An 18,982-nucleotide genomic window follows, 5' to 3' on the forward strand; every position below is an offset into this window, starting at 1 on the left:
ACGTGAGGCGCCCGGGGGAAATCCTGTGAAATGCAGCTGGTGATGGACGTGACAGACCCACAACATACTTTCCCTGTGGCTGTCGTTGGAAAGTCAACGCTCCAATAAACCACAGCAGTAGCAGTGTTAGCATCAGCAGCGTTAGCATCAGCAGCGTTAGCATCAGCAGTGTTGAAAGCAGTAGCAGTAGTGGCTCAAATTCTTATTATTAATATTTATTATAGCTGACACAGCTCTTCATGATCAGACACTTGAATATAAACTATACAAACACAACAGTGCTCCTTCAATGTTCCACAGTAAAGTCTTAAAAATAATTATTTGTGGCTCCAGTCACACACGTTTAAACATGTCTATGTAAAACATAATAATTTATGTTTATTCTGTCTGTCCCTGTAGGGGTCGCTGTAGTGCATTAGCTCTGCTTGTTTCTCATTATAAATCTTAAGAAATGTAGGTGATTTCAGTTTATTTCACTTTATAAAACTGTATTTCTTCTTATTCCGTATTGATCTACAGCTGGCTGACACCACACAAGCAAAAAAAAAGATCTTAAAAGAGTGAAATAATTCAAACTGTCTGATGGTGAAGCCACAGTTTGTCAGAGTTCTGAGCCTGAAGCTCTGAGCTGCTTCACTTCAGCCTCATGTGAGAGTCATGAGGCTGAAGTGAAGAACTGTGGAGGCGACTGAACGTTACAGTGAGAGAGTTGTTATTAATCTGTTTAGTCTGACTGAGTTTGACAATTTAAACACATTATGAAGGATGGGTTTTTAAAGAAGAAGAAAGTCAGATCACTGTCAAAGTGAATCAGGGTAAATGTTCTCTTAATTAATTAAAATTATTCTTTAAGAGGTTTGCAAATATTTTCAACAGATCCTTGTTCAGGGCTATGCCGACTATTATGATGGTAAATTTCAAGTCATTCCGAGATACTTTTTGTTTTTGAGAAGAAATTCATCTCACTGTCAAAGTGCATCAAGGCAAATGGATCATTTCCTGAATTTCAAAAATTCATAAAAATTATTCCTTAAGAGATTTTAAAAAAAATTCAACGGATCCTTGTTCAGGGTGATGAGGACTATTAAGATGGTAAATTTCAAGTCATTCCGAGATACTTTTTGTTTTTGAGAAGAAATTCATCTCACTGTCAAATTGCATCAGAGCAAATGGATCATTTCCTGAATTTCAAAAATTCATAAAAATGATTCCTTAAGAGATTTGCAAATATTTTCAACGGATCCTTGTTCAGGGCGATGCCGACTATTATGATGGTAAATTTCAAGTCATTCCGAATACTTTTTGTATTTTTGAAGAAAGTCAGCTCACTGTCAAAGTGCATCAAGACAAATGGATAATTTCCTTAATTTCAAAAATTCATAAAAATTATTCCTTAAGAGATTTGCAAATATTTTCAACAGATCCTTGTTCAGGGTGATGAGGACTATTAAGATGGTAAAATTCAAGTCATTCCGAGATACTTTTTGTTTTTGAGAAGAAAGTCAGCTCACTGTCAAAGTGCATCAAGGCAAATGGATAATTTCCTTAATTTCAAAAATTCATAAAAATTATTCCTTAAGAGATTTGCAAATATTTTCAACAGATCCTTGTTCAGGGCGATGCCGACTATTATGATGGTAAATTTCAAGTCATTCCGAGATACTTTTTGTATTTTTGAAGAAAGTCAGCTCACTGTCAAAGTGCATCAAGGCAAATGGATAATTTCCTTAATTTCAAAAATTGATAAAAATTATTCCTTAAGAGATTTGCAAATATTTTCAACAGATCCTTGTTCAGGGCGATGCCGACTATTATGATGGTAAATTTCAAGTCATTCCGAGATACTTTTTGTATTTTTGAAGAAAGTCAGCTCACTGTCAAAGTGCATCAAGGCAAATGGATAATTTCCTTAATTTCAAAAATTGATAAAAATTATTCCTTAAGAGATTTGCAAATATTTTCAACAGATCCTTGTTCAGGGCGATGCCGACTATTATGATGGTAAATTTCAAGTCATTCCGAGATACTTTTTGTATTTTTGAAGAAAGTCAGCTCACTGTCAAAGTGCATCAAGGCAAATGGATAATTTCCTTAATTTCAAAAATTCATAAAAATTATTCCTTAAGAGATTTGCAAATATTTTCAACAGATCCTTGTTCAGGGCGATGCCGACTATTATGATGGTAAATTTCAAGTCATTCCGAGATACTTTTTGTATTTTTGAAGAAAGTCAGCTCACTGTCAAAGTGCATCAAGGCAAATGGATAATTTCCTTAATTTCAAAAATTCATAAAAATTATTCCTTAAGAGATTTCAAAAAAATTTCAACGGATCCTTGTTCAGGGTGATGAGGACTATTAAGATGGTAAAATGCAAGTCATTCCGAGATACTTTTTGTTTTTGAGAAGAAATTCAGCTCACTGTCAAATTGCATCAGAGCAAATGGATAATTTCCTGAATTTCAAAAATTCATAAAAATTATTCCTTAAGAGATTTGCAAATATTTTCAACAGATCCTTGTTCAGGGCGATGCCGACTATTATGATGGTAAATTTCAAGTCATTCCGAATACTTTTTGTATTTTTGAAGAAAGTCAGCTCACTGTCAAAGTGCATCAAGGCAAATGGATAATTTCCTTAATTTCAAAAATTCATAAAAATTATTCCTTAAGAGATTTGCAAATATTTTCAACAGATCCTTGTTCAGGGCGATGCCGACTATTATGATGGTAAATTTCAAGTCATTCCGAGATACTTTTTGTATTTTTGAAGAAAGTCAGCTCACTGTCAAAGTGCATCAAGGCAAATGGATAATTTCCTTAATTTCAAAAATTCATAAAAATTATTCCTTAAGAGATTTCAAAAAAATTTCAACGGATCCTTGTTCAGGGTGATGAGGACTATTAAGATGGTAAAATGCAAGTCATTCCGAGATACTTTTTGTTTTTGAGAAGAAATTCAGCTCACTGTCAAATTGCATCAGAGCAAATGGATAATTTCCTGAATTTCAAAAATTCATAAAAATTATTCCTTAAGAGATTTGCAAATATTTTCAACAGATCCTTGTTCAGGGCGATGCCGACTATTATGATGGTAAATTTCAAGTCATTCCGAATACTTTTTGTATTTTTGAAGAAAGTCAGCTCACTGTCAAAGTGCATCAAGGCAAATGGATAATTTCCTTAATTTCAAAAATTCATAAAAATTATTCCTTAAGAGATTTGCAAATATTTTAAACAGATCCTTGTTCAGGGCGATGCCGACTATTATGATGGTAAATTTCAAGTCATTCCGAGATACTTTTTGTATTTTTGAAGAAAGTCAGCTCACTGTCAAAGTGCATCAAGGCAAATGGATAATTTCCTTAATTTCAAAAATTGATAAAAATTATTCCTTAAGAGATTTGCAAATATTTTCAACAGATCCTTGTTCAGGGCGATGCCGACTATTATGATGGTAAATTTCAAGTCATTCCGAGATACTTTTTGTATTTTTGAAGAAAGTCAGCTCACTGTCAAAGTGCATCAAGGCAAATGGATAATTTCCTTAATTTCAAAAATTCATAAAAATTATTCCTTAAGAGATTTCAAAAAAATTTCAACGGATCCTTGTTCAGGGTGATGAGGACTATTAAGATGGTAAAATGCAAGTCATTCCGAGATACTTTTTGTTTTTGAGAAGAAATTCAGCTCACTGTCAAATTGCATCAGAGCAAATGGATAATTTCCTGAATTTCAAAAATTCATAAAAATTATTCCTTAAGAGATTTGCAAATATTTTCAACAGATCCTTGTTCAGGGCGATGCCGACTATTATGATGGTAAATTTCAAGTCATTCCGAATACTTTTTGTATTTTTGAAGAAAGTCAGCTCACTGTCAAAGTGCATCAAGGCAAATGGATAATTTCCTTAATTTCAAAAATTCATAAAAATTATTCCTTAAGAGATTTGCAAATATTTTCAACAGATCCTTGTTCAGGGCGATGCCGACTATTATGATGGTAAATTTCAAGTCATTCCGAGATACTTTTTGTATTTTTGAAGAAAGTCAGCTCACTGTCAAAGTGCATCAAGGTAAATGGATAATTTCCTTAATTTCAAAAATTCATAAAAATTATTACTTAAGAGATTTCAAAAAAATTTCAACGGATCCTTGTTCAGGGTGATGAGGACTATTAAGATGGTAAAATGCAAGTCATTCCGAGATACTTTTTGTTTTTGAGAAGAAATTCAGCTCACTGTCAAATTGCATCAGAGCAAATGGATAATTTCCTGAATTTCAAAAATTCATAAAAATTATTCCTTAAGAGATTTGCAAATATTTTCAACAGATCCTTGTTCAGGGCGATGCCGACTATTATGATGGTAAATTTCAAGTCATTCCAAGATAGTTTTTGTATTTTTGAAGAAAGTCAGCTCACTGTCAAAGTGCATCAAGGCAAATGGATAATTTCCTTAATTTCAAAAATTCATAAAAATTATTCCTTAAGAGATTTCAATAAAATTTCAACGGATCCTTGTTCAGGGTGATGAGGACTATTAAGATGGTAAAATGCAAGTCATTCCGAGATACTTTTTGTTTTTGAGAAGAAATTCAGCTCACTGTCAAATTGCATCAGAGCAAATGGATAATTTCCTGAATTTCAAAAATTCATAAAAATTATTCCTTAAGAGATTTGCAAATATTTTCAACAGATCCTTGTTCAGGGCGATGCCGACTATTATGATGGTAAATTTCAAGTCATTCCGAGATACTTTTTGTATTTTTGAAGAAAGTCAGCTCACTGTCAAAGTGCATCAAGGCAAATGGATAATTTCCTTAATTTCAAAAATTGATAAAAATTATTCCTTAAGAGATTTGCAAATATTTTCAACAGATCCTTGTTCAGGGCGATGCCGACTATTATGATGGTAAATTTCAAGTCATTCCGAGATACTTTTTGTATTTTTGAAGAAAGTCATCTCACTGTCAAATTGCATCAGAGCAAATGGATCATTTCCTGAATTTCAAAAATTCATAAAAATTATTCCTTAAGAGATTTGCAAATATTTTCAACAGATCCTTGCTCAGGGCGATGCCGACTATTATGATGGTAAATTTCAAGTCATTCCGAGATACTTTTTGTATTTTTGAAGAAAGTCAGCTCACTGTCAAAGTGCATCAAGGCAAATGGATAATTTCCTTAATTTCAAAAATTCATAAAAATTATTCCTTAAGAGATTTCAAAAAAATTTCAACGGATCCTTGTTCAGGGTGATGAGGACTATTAAGATGGTAAAATTCAAGTCATTCCGAGATACTTTTTGTTTTTGAGAAGAAATTCAGCTCACTGTCAAATTGCATCAGAGCAAATGGATAATTTCCTGAATTTCAAAAATTCATAAAAATTATTCCTTAAGAGATTTGCAAATATTTTCAACAGATCCTTGTTCAGGGCGATGCCGACTATTATGATGGTAAATTTCAAGTCATTCCAAGATAGTTTTTGTATTTTTGAAGAAAGTCAGCTCACTGTCAAAGTGCATCAAGGCAAATGGATAATTTCCTTAATTTCAAAAATTCATAAAAATTATTCCTTAAGAGATTTCAAAAAAATTTCAACGGATCCTTGTTCAGGGTGATGAGGACTATTAAGATGGTAAATTTCAAGTCATTCCGAGATACTTTTTGTTTTTGAGAAGAAATTCATCTCACTGTCAAATTGCATCAGAGCAAATGGATCATTTCCTGAATTTCAAAAATTCATAAAAATGATTCCTTAAGAGATTTCAAAAAAATTTCAACGGATCCTTGTTCAGGGTGATGAGGACTATTAAGATGGTAAATTTCAAGTCATTCCGAGATACTTTTTGTTTTTGAGAAGAAATTCAGCTCACTGTCAAATTGCATCAGAGCAAATGGATAATTTCCTGAATTTCAAAAATTCATAAAAATTATTCCTTAAGAGATTTGCAAATATTTTCAACAGATCCTTGTTCAGGGCGATGCCGACTATTATGATGGTAAATTTCAAGTCATTCCGAGATACTTTTTGTATTTTTGAAGAAAGTCAGCTCACTGTCAAAGTGCATCAAGGCAAATGGATAATTTCCTGAATTTCAAAAATTCATAAAAATTATTCCTTAAGAGATTTCAAAAAAATTTCAACGGATCCTTGTTCAGGGTGATGAGGACTATTAAGATGGTAAATTTCAAGTCATTCCGAGATACTTTTTGTTTTTGAGAAGAAATTCATCTCACTGTCAAATTGCATCAGAGCAAATGGATCATTTCCTGAATTTCAAAAATTCATAAAAATTATTCCTTAAGAGATTTGCAAATATTTTCAACAGATCCTTGTTCAGGGCGATGCCGACTATTATGATGGTAAATTTCAAGTCATTCCGAGATACTTTTTGTATTTTTGAAGAAAGTCAGCTCACTGTCAAAGTGCATCAAGGCAAATGGATAATTTCCTTAATTTCAAAAATTCATAAAAATTATTCCTTAAGAGATTTGCAAATATTTTCAACAGATCCTTGTTCAGGGCGATGCCGACTATTATGATGGTAAATTTCAAGTCATTCCGAGATACTTTTTGTTTTTGAGAAGAAATTCCACTGTCAAATTGCATCAGAGCAAATGGATCACTTCCTGAATTTCAAAAATTCATAAAAATTATTCCTTAAGAGATTTGCAAATATTTTCAACAGATCCTTGCTCAAGGCGATGCCGACTATTATGATGGTAAATTTCAAGTCATTCCGAGATACTTTTTATATTTTTGAAGAAAGTCAGCTGACTGTCAAAGTGCATCAAAGGAAATGGATAATTTCCTTAATTTCAAAAATTCATAAAAATTATTCCTTAAGAGATTTGCAACTATTTTCAACATATCCTTGTTCAGGGCGATGCCGACTATTATGATGGTAAATTTCAAGTCATTCCGAGATACTTTTTATATTTTTGAAGAAAGTCAGCTCACTGTCAAAGTGCATCAAAGGAAATGGATAATTTCCTTAATTTCAAAAATTCATAAAAATTATTCCTTAAGAGATTTGCAAATATTTTCAACAGATCCTTGTTCAGGGTGATGCCGACTATTAAGATGGTAAATTTCAAGTCATTCCGAGATACTTTTTGTATTTTTGAAGAAAGTCAGCTCACTGTCAAAGTGCATCAAGGCAAATGGATCATTTCCTGAATTTCAAAAATTCATAAAAATTATTCCTTAAGAGATTTGCAAATATTTTCAACAGATCCTTGCTCAGGGCGATGCCGACTATTATGATGGTAAATTTCAAGTCATTCCGAGATACTTTTTGTATTTTTGAAGAAAGTCAGCTCACTGTCAAAGTGCATCAAGGCAAATGGATAATTTCCTTAATTTCAAAAATTCATAAAAATTATTCCTTAAGAGATTTGCAAATATTTTCAACAGATCCTTGTTCAGGGCGATGCCGACTATTATGATGGTAAATTTCAAGTCATTCCGAGATACTTTTTGTTTTTGAGAAGAAATTCCACTGTCAAATTGCATCAGAGCAAATGGATCACTTCCTGAATTTCAAAAATTCATAAAAATTATTCCTTAAGAGATTTGCAAATATTTTCAACAGATCCTTGTTCAGGGCGATGCCGACTATTATGATGGTAAATTTCAAGTCATTCCGAGATACTTTTTATATTTTTGAAGAAAGTCAGCTCACTGTCAAAGTGCATCAAAGGAAATGGATAATTTCCTTAATTTCAAAAATTCATAAAAATTATTCCTTAAGAGATTTGCAAATATTTTCAACAGATCCTTGTTCAGGGTGATGCCGACTATTAAGATGGTAAATTTCAAGTCATTCCGAGATACTTTTTGTATTTTTGAAGAAAGTCAGCTCACTGTCAAAGTGCATCAAGGCAAATGGATAATTTCCTTAATTTCAAAAATTCATAAAAATTATTCCTTAAGAGATTTGCAAATATTTTCAACAGATCCTTGTTCAGGGCGATGCCGACTATTATGATGGTAAATTTCAAGTCATTCCGAGATACTTTTTGTATTTTTGAAGAAAGTCATCTCACTGTCAAATTGCATCAGAGCAAATGGATCATTTCCTGAATTTCAAAAATTCATAAAAATTATTCCTTAAGAGATTTGCAAATATTTTCAACAGATCCTTGCTCAGGGCGATGCCGACTATTATGATGGTAAATTTCAAGTCATTCCGAGATACTTTTTGTATTTTTGAAGAAAGTCAGCTCACTGTCAAAGTGCATCAAGGCAAATGGATAATTTCCTTAATTTCAAAAATTGATAAAAATTATTCCTTAAGAGATTTGCAAATATTTTCAACAGATCCTTGTTCAGGGCGATGCCGACTATTATGATGGTAAATTTCAAGTCATTCCGAGATACTTTTTGTATTTTTGAAGAAAGTCATCTCACTGTCAAATTGCATCAGAGCAAATGGATCATTTCCTGAATTTCAAAAATTCATAAAAATTATTCCTTAAGAGATTTGCAAATATTTTCAACAGATCCTTGCTCAGGGCGATGCCGACTATTATGATGGTAAATTTCAAGTCATTCCGAGATACTTTTTGTATTTTTGAAGAAAGTCAGCTCACTGTCAAAGTGCATCAAGGCAAATGGATAATTTCCTTAATTTCAAAAATTCATAAAAATTATTCCTTAAGAGATTTGCAAATATTTTCAACAGATCCTTGTTCAGGGCGATGCCGACTATTATGATGGTAAATTTCAAGTCATTCCGAGATACTTTTTGTTTTTAAGAAGAAATTCCACTGTCAAATTGCATCAGAGCAAATGGATCATTTCCTGAATTTCAAAAATTCATAAAAATTATTCCTTAAGAGATTTGCAAATATTTTCAACAGATCCTTGCTCAGGGCGATGCCGACTATTATGATGGTAAATTTCAAGTCATTCCGAGATACTTTTTGTATTTTTGAAGAAAGTCAGCTCACTGTCAAAGTGCATCAAGGCAAATGGATAATTTCCTTAATTTCAAAAATTCATAAAAATTATTCCTTAAGAGATTTCAAAAAAATTTCAACGGATCCTTGTTCAGGGTGATGAGGACTATTAAGATGGTAAAATTCAAGTCATTCCGAGATACTTTTTGTTTTTGAGAAGAAATTCAGCTCACTGTCAAATTGCATCAGAGCAAATGGATAATTTCCTGAATTTCAAAAATTCATAAAAATTATTCCTTAAGAGATTTGCAAATATTTTCAACAGATCCTTGTTCAGGGCGATGCCGACTATTATGATGGTAAATTTCAAGTCATTCCAAGATAGTTTTTGTATTTTTGAAGAAAGTCAGCTCACTGTCAAAGTGCATCAAGGCAAATGGATAATTTCCTTAATTTCAAAAATTCATAAAAATTATTCCTTAAGAGATTTCAATAAAATTTCAACGGATCCTTGTTCAGGGTGATGAGGACTATTAAGATGGTAAATTTCAAGTCATTCCGAGATACTTTTTGTTTTTGAGAAGAAATTCATCTCACTGTCAAATTGCATCAGAGCAAATGGATCATTTCCTGAATTTCAAAAATTCATAAAAATGATTCCTTAAGAGATTTGCAAATATTTTCAACAGATCCTTGTTCAGGGCGATGCCGACTATTATGATGGTAAATTTCAAGTCATTCCGAATACTTTTTGTATTTTTGAAGAAAGTCAGCTCACTGTCAAAGTGCATCAAGGCAAATGGATAATTTCCTTAATTTCAAAAATTCATAAAAATTATTCCTTAAGAGATTTGCAAATATTTTCAACAGATCCTTGTTCAGGGTGATGAGGACTATTAAGATGGTAAAATTCAAGTCATTCCGAGATACTTTTTGTTTTTGAGAAGAAATTAAGCTCACTGTCAAAGTGCATCAAAGGAAATGGATAATTTCCTAAATTTCAACAATTCATTAAAATGATTCCTTAAGAGATTTGCAAATATTTTCAACAGATCCTTGTTCAGGGCGATGCCGACTATTATGATGGTAAATTTCAAGTCATTCGGAGATACTTTTTGTTTTTGAGAAGAAATTAAGCTCACTGTCAAAGTGCATCAAAGGAAATGGATAATTTCCTGAATTTCAAAAATTCATAAAAATTATTCCTTAAGAGATTTGCAAATATTTTCAACAGATCCTTGTTCAGGGTGATGAGGACTATTAAGATGGTAAAATTCAAGTCATTCCGAGATACTTTTTGTTTTTGAGAAGAAATTAAGCTCACTGTCAAAGTGCATCAAAGGAAATGGATAATTTCCTAAATTTCAACAATTCATTAAAATGATTCCTTAAGAGATTTGCAAATATTTTCAACAGATCCTTGTTCAGGGCGATGCCGACTATTATGATGGTAAATTTCAAGTCATTCGGAGATACTTTTTGTATTTTTGAAGAAAGTCAGCTCACTGTCAAAGTGCATCAAGGCAAATGGATAATTTCCTTAATTTCAAAAATTCATAAAAATTATTCCTTAAGAGATTTCAAAAAAATTTCAACGGATCCTTGTTCAGGGTGATGAGGACTATTAAGATGGTAAATTTCAAGTCATTCCGAGATACTTTTTGTCTTTGAGAAGAAAGTCAGCTCACTGTCACAGTGCATCAAGGCAAGTGGATAATTTCCTTAATTTCAAAAATTCATAAAAATTATTCCTTAAGAGATTTGCGAAAATTTTCAACTGATCCTTGTTCAGGGTGATGAGGACTATTAAGATGGTAAATTTCAAGTCATTCCGAGATACTTTTTGTTTTTGAGAAGAAATTCATCTCACTGTCAAATTGCATCAGAGCAAATGGATCATTTCCTGAATTTCAAAAATTCATAAAAATTATTCCTTAAGAGATTTGCAAATATTTTCAACAGATCCTTGTTCAGGGTGATGCCGACTATTATGATGGTAAATTTCAAGTCATTCCGAGATACTTTTTGTATTTTTGAAGAAAGTCAGCTCACTGTCAAAGTGCATCAAGGCAAATGGATAATTTCCTTAATTTCAAAAATTCATAAAAATTATTCCTCAAGAGATTTGCAAATATTTTCAACAGATTCTTGTTCAGGGTGATGAGGACTAATAAGATGGTAAATTTCAAGTCATTCCGAGATACTTTTTGTTTTTGAGAAGAAATTCATCTCAATGTCAAATTGCATCAGAGCAAATGGATCATTTCCTGAATTTCAAAAATTCATAAAAATTATTCCTTAAGAGATTTCAAAAAAATTTCAACGGATCCTTGTTCAGGGTGATGAGGACTATTAAGATGGTAAATTTCAAGTCATTCCGAGATACTTTTTGTTTTTGAGAAGAAATTCAGCTCACTGTCAAATTGCATCAGAGCAAATGGATAATTTCCTGAATTTCAAAAATTCATAAAAATTATTCCTTAAGAGATTTGCAAATATTTTCAACAGATCCTTGTTCAGGGCGATGCCGACTATTATGATGGTAAATTTCAAGTCATTCCGAGATACTTTTTGTATTTTTGAAGAAAGTCAGCTCACTGTCAAAGTGCATCAAGGCAAATGGATAATTTCCTGAATTTCAAAAATTCATAAAAATTATTCCTTAAGAGATTTGCAAATATTTTCAACAGATCCTTGTTCAGGGCGATGCCGACTATTATGATGGTAAATTTCAAGTCATTCCGAGATACTTTTTGTTTTTGAGAAGAAATTCCACTGTCAAATTGCATCAGAGCAAATGGATCACTTCCTGAATTTCAAAAATTCATAAAAATTATTCCTTAAGAGATTTGCAAATATTTTCAACAGATCCTTGTTCAGGGCGATGCCGACTATTATGATGGTAAATTTCAAGTCATTCCGAGATACTTTTTGTATTTTTGAAGAAAGTCAGCTCACTGTCAAAGTGCATCAAGGCAAATGGATAATTTCCTTAATTTCAAAAATTCATAAAAATTTTTCCTTAAGAGATTTGCAAATATTTTCAACAGATCCTTGTTCAGGGCGATGCCGACTATTATGATGGTAAATTTCAAGTCATTCCGAGATACTTTTTGTTTTTGAGAAGAAATTCCACTGTCAAATTGCATCAGAGCAAATGGATAATTTCCTGAATTTCAAAAATTCATAAAAACTATTCCTTCAAAGGGTTTGCAACTATTTTCAACAGATCCTTGTTCAGGGCGATGCCGACTATTATGATGGTAAATTTCAAGTCATTCCGAGATACTTTTTGTTTTTTTGAAGAAATTCAGCTCACTGTCAAATTGCATCAGAGCAAATGGATAATTTCCTGAATTTCAAAAATTCATAAAAATTATTCCTTAAAAGGGTTTGCAACTATTTTCAACAGATCCTTGTTCAGGGTGATGAGGACTAATAAGATGGTAAATTTCAAGTCATTCCGAGATACTTTTTGTTTTTGAGAAGAAATTCATCTCAATGTCAAATTGCATCAGAGCAAATGGATCATTTCCTGAATTTCAAAAATTCATAAAAATTATTCCTTAAGAGATTTCAAAAAAATTTCAACGGATCCTTGTTCAGGGCGATGCCGACTATTATGATGGTAAATTTCATGTCATTCCGAGATACTTTTTGTATTTTTGAGGAAAGTCAGCTCACTGTCAAAGTGCATCAAAGGAAATGGATAATTTCCTAAATTTCAACAATTCATTAAAATGATTCCTTAAGAGATTTGCAAATATTTTCAACAGATCCTTGTTCAGGGCGATGCCGACTATTATGATGGTAAATTTCAAGTCATTCGGAGATACTTTTTGTATTTTTGAAGAAAGTCAGCTCACTGTCAAAGTGCATCAAGGCAAATGGATAATTTCCTTAATTTCAAAAATTCATAAAAATTATTCCTTAAGAGATTTCAAAAAAATTTCAACGGATCCTTGTTCAGGGTGATGAGGACTATTAAGATGGTAAATTTCAAGTCATTCCGAGATACTTTTTGTCTTTGAGAAGAAAGTCAGCTGACTGTCAAAGTGCATCAAAGGAAATGGATAATTTCCTTAATTTCAAAAATTCATAAAAATTATTCCTTAAAAGGGTTTGCAAATATTTTCAACAGATCCTTGTTCAGGGCGATGCCGACTATTATGATGGTAAATTTCAAGTCATTCCGAGATACTTTTTGAATTTTTGAAGAAAGTCAGCTCACTGTCAAAGTGCATCAAGGCAAATGGATAATTTCCTTAATTTCAAAAATTCATAAAAATTATTCCTTAAGAGATTCGCAAATATTTTCAACAGATCCTTGTTCAGGGTGATGAGGACTATTATGATGGTAAATTTCAAGTCATTCCGAGATACTTTTTGTTTTTGAGAAGAAATTCATCTCACTGTCAAATTGCATCAGAGCAAATGGATCATTTCCTGAATTTCAAAAATTCATAAAAATTATTCCTTAAGAGATTTGCAAATATTTTCAACAGATCCTTGTTCAGGGCGATGCCGACTATTATGATGGTAAATTTCAAGTCATTCCGAGATACTTTTTGTATTTTTGAAGAAAGTCAGCTCACTGTCAAAGTGCATCAAGGCAAATGGATAATTTCCTTAATTTCAAAAATTCATAAAAATTATTCCTTAAGAGATTTGCAAATATTTTCAACAGATCCTTGTTCAGGGCGATGCCGACTATTATGATGGTAAATTTCAAGTCATTCCGAGATACTTTTTGTTTTTGAGAAGAAATTAAGCTCACTGTCAAAGTGCATCAAAGGAAATGGATAATTTCCTTAATTTCAAAAATTCATAAAAATTATTCCTTAAGAGATTTGCGAAAATTTTCAACTGATCCTTGTTCAGGGTGATGAGGACTAATAAGATGGTAAATTTCAAGTCATTCCGAGATACTTTTTGTTTTTGAGAAGAAATTCATCTCAATGTCAAATTGCATCAGAGTAAATGGATCATTTCCTGAATTTCAAAAATTCATAAAAATTATTCCTTAAGAGATTTCAAAAAAATTTCAACGGATCCTTGTTCAGGGTGATGAGGACTAATAAGATGGTAAATTTCAAGTCATTCCGAGATACTTTTTGTTTTTGAAGAAATTCCACTGTCAAATTGCATCAGAGCAAATGGATAATTTCCTGAATTTCAAAAATTCATAAAAACTATTCCTTCAAAGGGTTTGCAACTATTTTCAACAGATCCTTGTTCAGGGCGATGCCGACTATTATGATGGTAAATTTCAAGTCATTCCGAGATACTTTTTGTTTTTGAGAAGAAATTCCACTGTCAAATTGCATCAGAGCAAATGGATCACTTCCTGAATTTCAAAAATTCATAAAAATTATTCCTTAAGAGATTTGCAAATATTTTCAACAGATCCTTGTTCAGGGCGATGCCGACTATTATGATGGTAAATTTCAAGTCATTCCGAGATACTTTTTATATTTTTGAAGAAAGTCAGCTCACTGTCAAAGTGCATCAAAGGAAATGGATAATTTCCTTAATTTCAAAAATTCATAAAAATTATTCCTTAAGAGATTTGCAAATATTTTCAACAGATCCTTGTTCAGGGTGATGCCGACTATTAAGATGGTAAATTTCAAGTCATTCCGAGATACTTTTTGTATTTTTGAAGAAAGTCAGCTCACTGTCAAAGTGCATCAAGGCAAATGGATAATTTCCTGAATTTCAAAAATTCATAAAAATGATTCCTTAAGAGATTTGCAAATATTTTCAACAGATCCTTGTTCAGGGCGATGCCGACTATTATGATGGTAAATTTCAAGTCATTCCGAGATACTTTTTGTTTTTGAAGAAATTCCACTGTCAAATTGCATCAGAGCAAATGGATAATTTCCTGAATTTCAAAAATTCATAAAAACTATTCCTTCAAAGGGTTTGCAACTATTTTCAACAGATCCTTGTTCAGGGCGATGCCGACTATTATGATGGTAAATTTCAAGTCATTCCGAGATACTTTTTGTTTTTGAGAAGAAATTCCACTGTCAAATTGCATCAGAGCAAATGGATCACTTCCTGAATTTCAAAAATTCATAAAAATTATTCCTTAAGAGATTTGCAAATATTTTCAACAGATCCTTGTTCAGGGCGATGCCGACTATTATGATGGTAAATTTCAAGTCATTCCGAGATACTTTTTATATTTTTGAAGAAAGTCAGCTCACTGTCAAAGTGCATCAAAGGAAATGGATAATTTCCTTAATTTCAAAAATTCATAAAAATTATTCCTTAAGAGATTTGCAAATATTTTCAACAGATCCTTGTTCAGGGTGATGCCGACTATTAAGATGGTAAATTTTCAAGTCATTCCGAGATACTTTTTGTATTTTTGAAGAAAGTCAGCTCACTGTCAAAGTGCATCAAGGCAAATGGATAATTTCCTTAATTTCAAAAATTCATAAAAATTATTTCTTAAGAGATTTGCAAATATTTTCAACAGATCCTTGTTCAGGGCGATGCCGACTATTATGATGGTAAATTTCAAGTCATTCCGAGATACTTTTTGTTTTTGAGAAGAAATTCCACTGTCAAATTGCATCAGAGCAAATGGATAATTTCCTGAATTTCAAAAATTCATAAAAACTATTCCTTCAAAGGGTTTGCAACTATTTTCAACAGATCCTTGTTCAGGGCGATGCCGACTATTATGATGGTAAATTTCAAGTCATTCCGAGATACTTTTTGTTTTTTTGAAGAAATTCAGCTCACTGTCAAATTGCATCAGAGCAAATGGATAATTTCCTGAATTTCAAAAATTCATAAAAATTATTCCTTAAAAGGGTTTGCAACTATTTTCAACAGATCCTTGTTCAGGGTGATGAGGACTAATAAGATGGTAAATTTCAAGTCATTCCGAGATACTTTTTGTTTTTGAGAAGAAATTCATCTCAATGTCAAATTGCATCAGAGCAAATGGATCATTTCCTGAATTTCAAAAATTCATAAAAATTATTCCTTAAGAGATTTCAAAAAAATTTCAACGGATCCTTGTTCAGGGCGATGCCGACTATTATGATGGTAAATTTCATGTCATTCCGAGATACTTTTTGTATTTTTGAGGAAAGTCAGCTCACTGTCAAAGTGCATCAAAGGAAATGGATAATTTCCTAAATTTCAACAATTCATTAAAATGATTCCTTAAGAGATTTGCAAATATTTTCAACAGATCCTTGTTCAGGGCGATGCCGACTATTATGATGGTAAATTTCAAGTCATTCGGAGATACTTTTTGTATTTTTGAAGAAAGTCAGCTCACTGTCAAAGTGCATCAAGGCAAATGGATAATTTCCTTAATTTCAAAAATTCATAAAAATTATTCCTTAAGAGATTTCAAAAAAATTTCAACGGATCCTTGTTCAGGGTGATGAGGACTATTAAGATGGTAAATTTCAAGTCATTCCGAGATACTTTTTGTCTTTGAGAAGAAAGTCAGCTGACTGTCAAAGTGCATCAAAGGAAATGGATAATTTCCTTAATTTCAAAAATTCATAAAAATTATTCCTTAAAAGGGTTTGCAAATATTTTCAACAGATCCTTGTTCAGGGCGATGCCGACTATTATGATGGTAAATTTCAAGTCATTCCGAGATACTTTTTGAATTTTTGAAGAAAGTCAGCTCACTGTCAAAGTGCATCAAGGCAAATGGATAATTTCCTTTATTTCAAAAATTCATAAAAATTATTCCTTAAGAGATTCGCAAATATTTTCAACAGATCCTTGTTCAGGGTGATGAGGACTATTATGATGGTAAATTTCAAGTCATTCCGAGATACTTTTTGTTTTTGAGAAGAAATTCATCTCACTGTCAAATTGCATCAGAGCAAATGGATCATTTCCTGAATTTCAAAAATTCATAAAAATTATTCCTTAAGAGATTTGCAAATATTTTCAACAGATCCTTGTTCAGGGCGATGCCGACTATTATGATGGTAAATTTCAAGTCATTCCGAGATACTTTTTGTATTTTTGAAGAAAGTCAGCTCACTGTCAAAGTGCATCAAGGCAAATGGATAATTTCCTTAATTTCAAAAATTCATAAAAATTATTCCTTAAGAGATTTGCAAATATTTTCAACAGATCCTTGTTCAGGGCGATGCCGACTATTATGATGGTAAATTTCAAGTCATTCCGAGATACTTTTTGTTTTTGAGAAGAAATTAAGCTCACTGTCAAAGTGCATCAAAGGAAATGGATAATTTCCTTAATTTCAAAAATTCATAAAAATTATTCCTTAAGAGATTTGCGAAAATTTTCAACTGATCCTTGTTCAGGGTGATGAGGACTAATAAGATGGTAAATTTCAAGTCATTCCGAGATACTTTTTGTTTTTGAGAAGAAATTCAGCTCATTGTCAAAGTGCATCAAGGCAAATGGATCATTTCCTGAATTTCAAAAATTCATAAAAATGATTCCTTAAGAGATTTGCAAATATTTTCAACAGATCCTTGTTCAGGGCGATGCCGACTATTATGATGGTAAATTTCAAGTCATTCCGAGATACTTTTTGTTTTTGAAGAAATTCCACTGTCAAATTGCATCAGAGCAAATGGATAATTTCCTGAATTTCAAAAATTCATAAAAACTATTCCTTCAAAGGGTTTGCAACTATTTTCAACAGATCCTTGTTCAGGGCGATGCCGACTATTATGATGGTAAATTTCAAGTCATTCCGAGATACTTTTTGTTTTTGAGAAGAAATTCCACTGTCAAATTGCATCAGAGCAAATGGATAATTTCCTGAATTTCAAAAATTCATAAAAATTACTCCTTAAGAGATTTCAAAAAAATTTCAACGGATCCTTGTTCAGGGTGATGAGGACTATAAAGATGGTAAATTTCAAGTCATTCCGAGATACTTTTTGTTTTTGAGAAGAAATTCAGCTCATTGTCAAAGTGCATCAAGGCAAATGGATAATTTCCTGAATTTCAAAAATTCATAAAAATGATTCCTTAAGAGATTTGCAAATATTTTCAACAGATCCTTGTTCACGGCGATGCCGACTATTATGATGGTAAATTTCAAGTCATTCCGAGATACTTTTTGTTTTTTTGAAGAAATTCAGCTCACTGTCAAATTGCATCAGAGCAAATGGATAATTTCCTGAATTTCAAAAATTCATAAAAATTATTCCTTAAAAGGGTTTGCAACTATTTTCAACAGATCCTTGTTCAGGGCGATGCCGACTATTATGATGGTAAATTTCAAGTCATTCTGAGAAGAAATTCATCTCACTGTCAAATTGCATCAGAGCAAATGGATCATTTCCCGAATTTCAAAAATTCATAAAAATTATTCCTTAAGAGATTTGCGAAAATTTTCAATGGATCCTTGTTCAGGGCGCTGAGGACTATTAAGATGGTAAATTTCAAGTCATTCCGAGATACTTTTTGTTTTTGAGAAGAAATTCAGCTCACTGTCAAATTGCGTCAGAGCAAATGGATAATTTCCTGAATTTCAAAAATTCATAAAAATTATTCCTTAAGAGATTTGCAAATATTTTCATCAGGTCCTTGTTCAGGGCGATGCCGACTATTATGATGGTAAATTTCAAGTCATTCCGAGATACTTTTTATATTTTTGAAGAAAGTCAGCTCACTGTCAAAGTGCATCAAAGGAAATGGATAATTTCCTAAATTTCAACAATTCATTAAAATGATTCCTTAAGAGATTTGCAAATATTTTCAACAGATCCTTGTTCAGGGCGATGCCGACTATTATGATGGTAAATTTCAAGTCCTTCCGAGATACTTTTTATATTTTTGAAGAAAGTCAGCTCACTGTCAAAGTGCATCAAAGGAAATGGATAATTTCCTAAATTTCAAAAATTCATTAAAATGATTCCTTAAGAGATTTGCAAATATTTTCAACAGATCCTTGTTCAGGGCGATGCCGACTATTATGATGGTAAATTTCAAGTCCTTCCGAGATACTTTTTGTTTTTGAGAAGAAATTCCACTGTCAAATTGCATCAGAGCAAATGGATAATTTCCTGAATTTCAAAAATTCATAAAAATTATTCCTTAA

At 32.0% G+C, this 18,982-nt stretch overlaps 1 protein-coding gene across 1 annotated transcript in view; it reads right to left on the reverse strand.

The window, feature by feature from the left end:
* Positions 1–18,982, reverse strand: part of stk17a (serine/threonine kinase 17a) — a 34,082-nt gene that overhangs the window by 8,211 nt on the left and 6,889 nt on the right. The window lies entirely within an intron of this gene.

This window comes from Microchirus variegatus (genome assembly GCF_963457635.1).
Source record: "Microchirus variegatus genome assembly, chromosome: 15".
Taxonomy (NCBI): Eukaryota; Metazoa; Chordata; class Actinopteri; order Pleuronectiformes; family Soleidae; genus Microchirus; species Microchirus variegatus.